The sequence below is a fragment of the Musca vetustissima genome, unplaced genomic scaffold (assembly GCF_032173495.1).
Source record: "Musca vetustissima isolate MV318-11 ecotype Yass unplaced genomic scaffold, APGP_CSIRO_Mvet_v1 utg25896, whole genome shotgun sequence".
Taxonomy (NCBI): domain Eukaryota; kingdom Metazoa; phylum Arthropoda; class Insecta; order Diptera; family Muscidae; genus Musca; species Musca vetustissima.
In genome coordinates, this window is record NW_026878742.1 from 242,516 (window position 1) to 249,193 (window position 6,678).

Here is a 6,678-nt window from a genome sequence, read left to right on the forward strand (position 1 = left end):
TTTTTCCTTGTGTTTCTTTTATCTCCTCTACACGATTGAAATATTTTTGCAATTTTCGTTTCACATGAATTTTAAGTATTTGTTTATTTTTAGAGATTTCTTGTTTAGCTTTTATAATTTAATTTGTTAATCGTTAATGTTTTTCTTATTTTTTATAATTTTTAATTTTTCTTATTGCTAAAAAACTAACGGAGACGGAGAATTTTTTTCGACATTTAAATTAAAGCACTAATGCACAAAATAGTACGATAGCGGATAGCGGACTTTTGGGCTCTCACACACTTACTCTCTGAATTCAGAATTCAACTCTGAATTAAGGGATGACGGACCAGTCATGGCCTATAAATAAGGTCACCCAAGGAGACCAGCTGATAATCGATACCTCTCAAGTTTGCTGTCAAATTGCATTATTGTGAATTGACTTCCATTATGAAAACGTAAACAAAGTCGAAATTTATGACATTAGCTATCTTGGTGACCTTATTAATAGATCTTGCTCTCTAAATTAAAGAGATGACGGACCAGGCATACGTAAATTGAAATTCAACTAATCGATTATTTGTTGCAAAATAAACTGATTAGTAGAATATCGACTTTTGTGATGCTAAAAATCGATAATTCGATTTATTACTTTGAACCAGGGATGGAAAGTGTTTACTTTTTGGAAATGAATGAATAATGAATGTTCAGGTGCATTGTGCAATTCCCAAATCCCAGCTGGTTTGATTCCAACGTAATAATAGTGTCAATAGCTCTGTCTGTTTACTCGATATTTGGTAACATTTGTTACCAAATGTTACTAAATGTTGTCTGTTTACACAAAGTCGAGAGAGTCAAGTGAAAGAGCAAGTTTGACGGTTCAACAACAACAAACTTACTGGAGTTTACTGAAAGAATTTAATCCAGTAAGATGTTGCACACTCCGTATTTTTGGATCAGCTGTTTTATGACCAAACATAAAAATTATTCAAAACATTTTTTGATTTGCAAAGTTCAATTTGAATTTAAGTTGTATAAAAATTACTGAAAATGGAAGAAAATTAAGTAAGTAATGCAAAGTTTCATTAAATTAGAAACTAATTCCTTATAGTTTTTAGGCAAGTTTCAGATAGAGGGCAATGTATTGGTGCAGGAAGCTTAAATGTTCCCGGGGAACATACCAAATCAATTTTTCTTTTATTGTTCATTTTATTTTTAATATTAAATGCAATACAAATAATTGTGTTTGTCCTTTGTTTGTTCATTTTGGCGCAAATCAAATGCTTTCTTGAATCAGCTGTTTATTTGCTAAATCTTACTAAATGTTGTCTGTTTACTTTTCCCAGTATTATCGCAAAAGAGAGTAAAAAAGGCTTAAAGTACGTTTACATTTAACCGGATTTCGCAAATATGTCAAATAAATCCTCATAAGGTAGGTTAACCCGGTAAAAAGTTCTAATGTATATGCCGTTTTACTCTCTAAGCTAGAACTTTCTGAATAAATGTTACTGGAAAAATAACCAGACACACCTAATATGAATTTACTATTTTTTTTTCGATATCATAAAGGAAAATTCGTTATCGTAGTAAAAAGTAGTAGATTCTTGAAGTACGGGAACAGGCCATATGTTTTTAAAAATCACCCAAGAGGAAAATTGGAAACGCATACAATTTGAAATTGATCTTTATTAAATGTGCTCCCGTATTCAATTTACTCAATCTGCCTACTGGGAAAGTTTGACGAAGCAAATCTTTCTTCATGGAATAACTCGCAATTCCCATTTTCATACGTGTTATCAGAGTTTTACACTTGTGGTGATTGAGATTGGTGTTGAGAGTTTTTCTCTCTTGAGAGAGTAATTAGAGTTGCGCTATTTTTAATTTTCTAACAAGCGTACTTTTTGTCCACAAAAGGTACGAATTGACATAAACGTACCAAAACAAAAAGTAGATTTTTTATTATTCGTGAATACATTTACGCTTAAATTATAACATATATTATTTAGGCAAATAACTGGTATAAATATTGGCCTATATTTCCCGATAATTATGATTTATTATGATTGGAGTAATATTTTAGGTACATTTTCGTACTTTTTTGTTCCTACCTGTGGCAATGTTTTCCAACTCTATTCCCAATTTACCATGAGAGAGAAAAAACTCTCAACACCAAACCAAGTGTTTGCCAATTAAATCCCGACAATCACGGGAAAGTAAAATATCACCTAAAAACACAAACATTTTATAAATAATTTTTGTTTTCCTTTGATTTTCATTTTTGCATTTGGCAATCGTTAAATATTTAAAAACACAACATGCGAAAACAGTTGCAAATTTTGGTACATAGTGAGAGAGTTGTATTTTTTCGTACTAATGGTGTTTTTACACGATATGTATTTTACATATGTGCTGTCATCCATTCATCCATATGTAGTTCTTTATGTGTGTCAAAATTAGCAGCGTACACAAAACATTTATTTTTTGCGTTCAAATTGGCATATGTATTTTACATATGACATAACCTATAAACAAAAAAACACTTTTATTATTTTCTTAAATCAACATCTTTTGTTTATTAAACACCTACAAACGAAATAATAATTTGTAATCGTTGCCTTTTCTTAATTTTCTTTGAATTGCAATTGAAATATTTTCTTCCAACAATGTCTTTCATTCAAACAGCTGATTTCCTTATGTTTCACATACGAAAATAGAGCGCGTCCTATTCGGAAAAAATACATATGTAATTGCATATCGTTTTGACACATTGAAATTTCCGTATGTTTCACATGACGAGTTCGCTCTTTACACATGGAAAAAAAAGTGACAGCACATATGTAAAATACATATCGTGTAAAAACACCATAAGAACCAAGTTGCATTTCATTCGTATCATGATATCGATCATGATTCAAAAAAAAAAAACAATAAATGAATATATGACAAATAAATCCTCATAAAGTAGGTTAACCTGGTAAAAAGTTCTTTGCATATGCCGTTTTAAATTTGTATGATAAATCATGGTAAATTCCGCCTGATTAAGAAAATAAACCCTGAGTAAGCCTTTAATCCTGATTAAATGTTATATGTAAATCCGCTTATACATACACAAAATATATATTTTGATTTGATGGAACAAGCCACCTTAAGAAAAAATTATAATCAGTTGGTAGCAGTGCCCTACCTTCTAATAATTATACCATGCTCGAATCTATGAAGAAAATAGCCATGGCACAATAAAAACATTTAGCGCAGCTAATGTCTCGATTAGCTGTCAATTAATTTCTACATGAATTCGATGTGCAATGTTGCCAACCCCCTGAAATATTATACGGAAAAAATCGACAGATGGTCGAGACAAAAACAAAGGCTTTTGTTGTGAAACATCACCTTATTATTGCATCATGAAAATAGCAAAATCTGGTAGATTTTGCAGTACGGGAACAGGCCAATGATGTATGTTTGGTAAAATATTACGTAGGTACAGCCATAGTACAAATATACAAGGTAGGGTATCTTTTGTCAAACGCGAAAAATTAATGGAATGTCAGGTTTTCTTTTCAAAATCGAGTTGGGAACATGATTTAGACATTGATTCATTCACAATTCCTACATTTCTTCTTACCAATGTTGTACATTCCTTCTTTAAACAAATGGATTTTATAATATATTGGTCTGTTCTCGTACTGCAAGAATCTACGAGTTTTTACTATTTTTTTTTTCGATATCATAAAGGAAAAAAGTGTTATCGTAGTAAAAAATAGTAGATTCTTGCAGTACGGGAACAGACCATATATGTTTCTATATTTTTCAAAACATCACATAGGGTTTGAGCTAAATCAGCTTGCCAAATTGATAGTGTGTACACTACTTTATACTAATGTTTGTATAACAGCTGTTTTGAAGCCATTATCGACAGCAGTCGATATTCGATTTCCCAAACACTGGAATCCGATTATACAAAATTCGGTTTAGGCCCGTACCTAAATTCAGTGCGTTGCGCACTAAAATTCCCACCTTCTCACCTTTATGTGGTTTGCTGAACGACCGTATTACCCAAATACGCAAGGGTCAATTGAAAACCGCGAAAATGGATGAAAACAGTTTTTTAATTGTTCGAAAAACGTTTACTTTTATAGAAACACAAATTTTTCAATGACTGGAATTCTATTTTCAAAAAACAAACAATTCAAAATACGCCTTGTCAATGTTGAAAAATTTCAACTTTATATTTTTATACGCAATGCGTATTTGGGTAACATACATTAAAATACATGTATTTAACTTTTGAGGTGAATAAAATCGTACGCATACGTATAAATTTAGGTACGACCCTTACATATCAATTAACCCGTTCATACAACAGAGTTGTTTTATTTCAAACGTTTGGTTTCTTGTTTTACACCAAAATTGTAACATATTTGCGTGAATCACATCAAAATAAAAAAAATAATTCTCTTTCTCCTGACTATAGTAAGAACCCATAGTATGTATTCATTTTTTATTTTTTCTGAAAATGTGGTTGTTTTTAATAAATTTCTATATTTAATCGATGCAAATGTCACATATGTTTTGTACGCTAATTAGAAACGAAGTGAACGAAATGCATATTGAATTATGTACATAAAAAAATTTACATCCTGCTGCATATATAAAAACTAGACAATTTGTTACTTTTCTGGCGTAAATAAGAAATCAAAAACAAAAGCAAAGAATAATATCAAAATAGATAAAAGTGAAATTTAAGCAAAGATGACGATTATTTACAAAAGAGTCAAACTTCGATTTTACAAAGCGCAATGAAATTGATTAATTCATCTATATTTTTTTGGTTTTTAGACATCAGGATTTCCGGTAAGTTGTTAAACTTCTTGAACAATCCAAAATCATTCCTATGATTCTGATACTTTTTGCAGGAAAAAATAATGTGATTTTCATCTTCAATTTCGTTGCAGGTTTCACAAAGATTTGAATCAACAATTCCAATTCTGTGGAAATATTTCTTGGTGTAAGTATGTCCAGTAAGCAATCGATTAACAATTTTTATGTTTTCAGGTTTCATGTTGGATTCGTTCCACAGGAGTACTTCAATATGTTTCGACGCATCTGTGACCGACAGACAAAAGTTTATTGGTGAACCAGCATTAGCAGCATGCTTCGCGAAATAATCGGCAGTTTCATTTATTGGTATGCCGACATGGGAAGGTATCCAGACGAATGAGATTTTTGTTAATTGCGAATTTATGATTTTATTCATTATATTGTACACAGTGAAATTGTGTGATGTGTTATTTTTAAGCAAAAGACAAGCATTTTTGCTGTCCGTAAATACAGCAGCTGTACTGACACCGTCTTCAATCATCAAATCTATTGCCTTTTCAATTGCACATAGCTCACCGGTAAGAGAAGAAAGTTTTTCATTAATTTTGAAAACGAAATTTTGATTGGAGGATATGTTGCAAACAGCGCAACCAGTATTATTGTTGAAAACTGCAGCATCAGTCGCCCAAATAGATACGCCTTCCGATCTGAAGCCGTTAATTAATTCGTAGTAGTGACCTTTAATGTACTCCATTGGTGTATTGTGTTTTTTAGTGTTAAAAATGTCCAAAATGAAAACCACCTTGTTGGTCGGATTTAGATTGTAACCAATTTTGAGATTATCAAATACTGTGCGAAACTTTGTATAAACATATCCAAGACTGGTTTTTTTCGATATATTTGAAGTGAAGTATTCGTACAAGGAGAAGTTGTATATTTTAAGTCTTATTAATTCTTTAGCCGCCAAATGTTGAGCTCTTAGATCGGTTGGTAGAGTACCAGCAAGAGCGCATACAACATGATTTGGAGTGGAAGGTACTAGACCCAAATTTCTCCTTAACAACTGATTTTGAAAACTTGTTAGCTTCTTGTTTATATACGTTGGCCTGTGAGCCATTGATGATATTGCATATTCGGTCTTAGAAAAAACAAGCGCTTTTGACAGGTTTACAGCTTTTGCGGGATGAATTCCACTTTTTGGACCTGTGACCATTTTTAACGCATTAACAGTATTTCTGCAGGATAACATCACCTCTTCGTAATGTTCCTTGAGTGATAGGCTGTTTTTAATATGCCTTCCTAAAAATTTAATGGACTTAACAACGTTTACTTGGACTCCATTTAGTAAAATATGAGGATTTTTCCGACCTCCTTTAGCCACGTACATTACGGAAGTTTTATCAGCATTCACATCGAGGTTAAGTTTTTTTAACAAGGATACCATATTATTAGTTTTTATTTGTAGAATATTGTTGGCGCTCTCGAAGTCGGGGCTTGCCACCAGCAAAATAAAATCATCCGCATATTGAAAAATATTGGTGTTTTCGTCAGCCAATCCATGAAGACCTAATGTGTATAGGTTAAAAAGTGTTGGGCTTAAACAACTGCCTTGAGGAATCCCATTGTATATATTTAGTGTGGAGTTACCCATACAAAGCGTCCTTTTGCAGAGAAAATTTATAATCCATGATCTAATCTGTAGCGGAATGTTTATTTCTATTAGAATCATCTGCAGGTAATTTATATCGACACATTCATAGGCCTTCGATACATCCATCGAGAGAACAAGAACCTTGTAATTTTTTTCTTTTGAGGTGTTTAAAAAACTCGCAGCTTTTCCATAAATTATTAAAAGAATTCAAAAGGTTCTGTTTACTC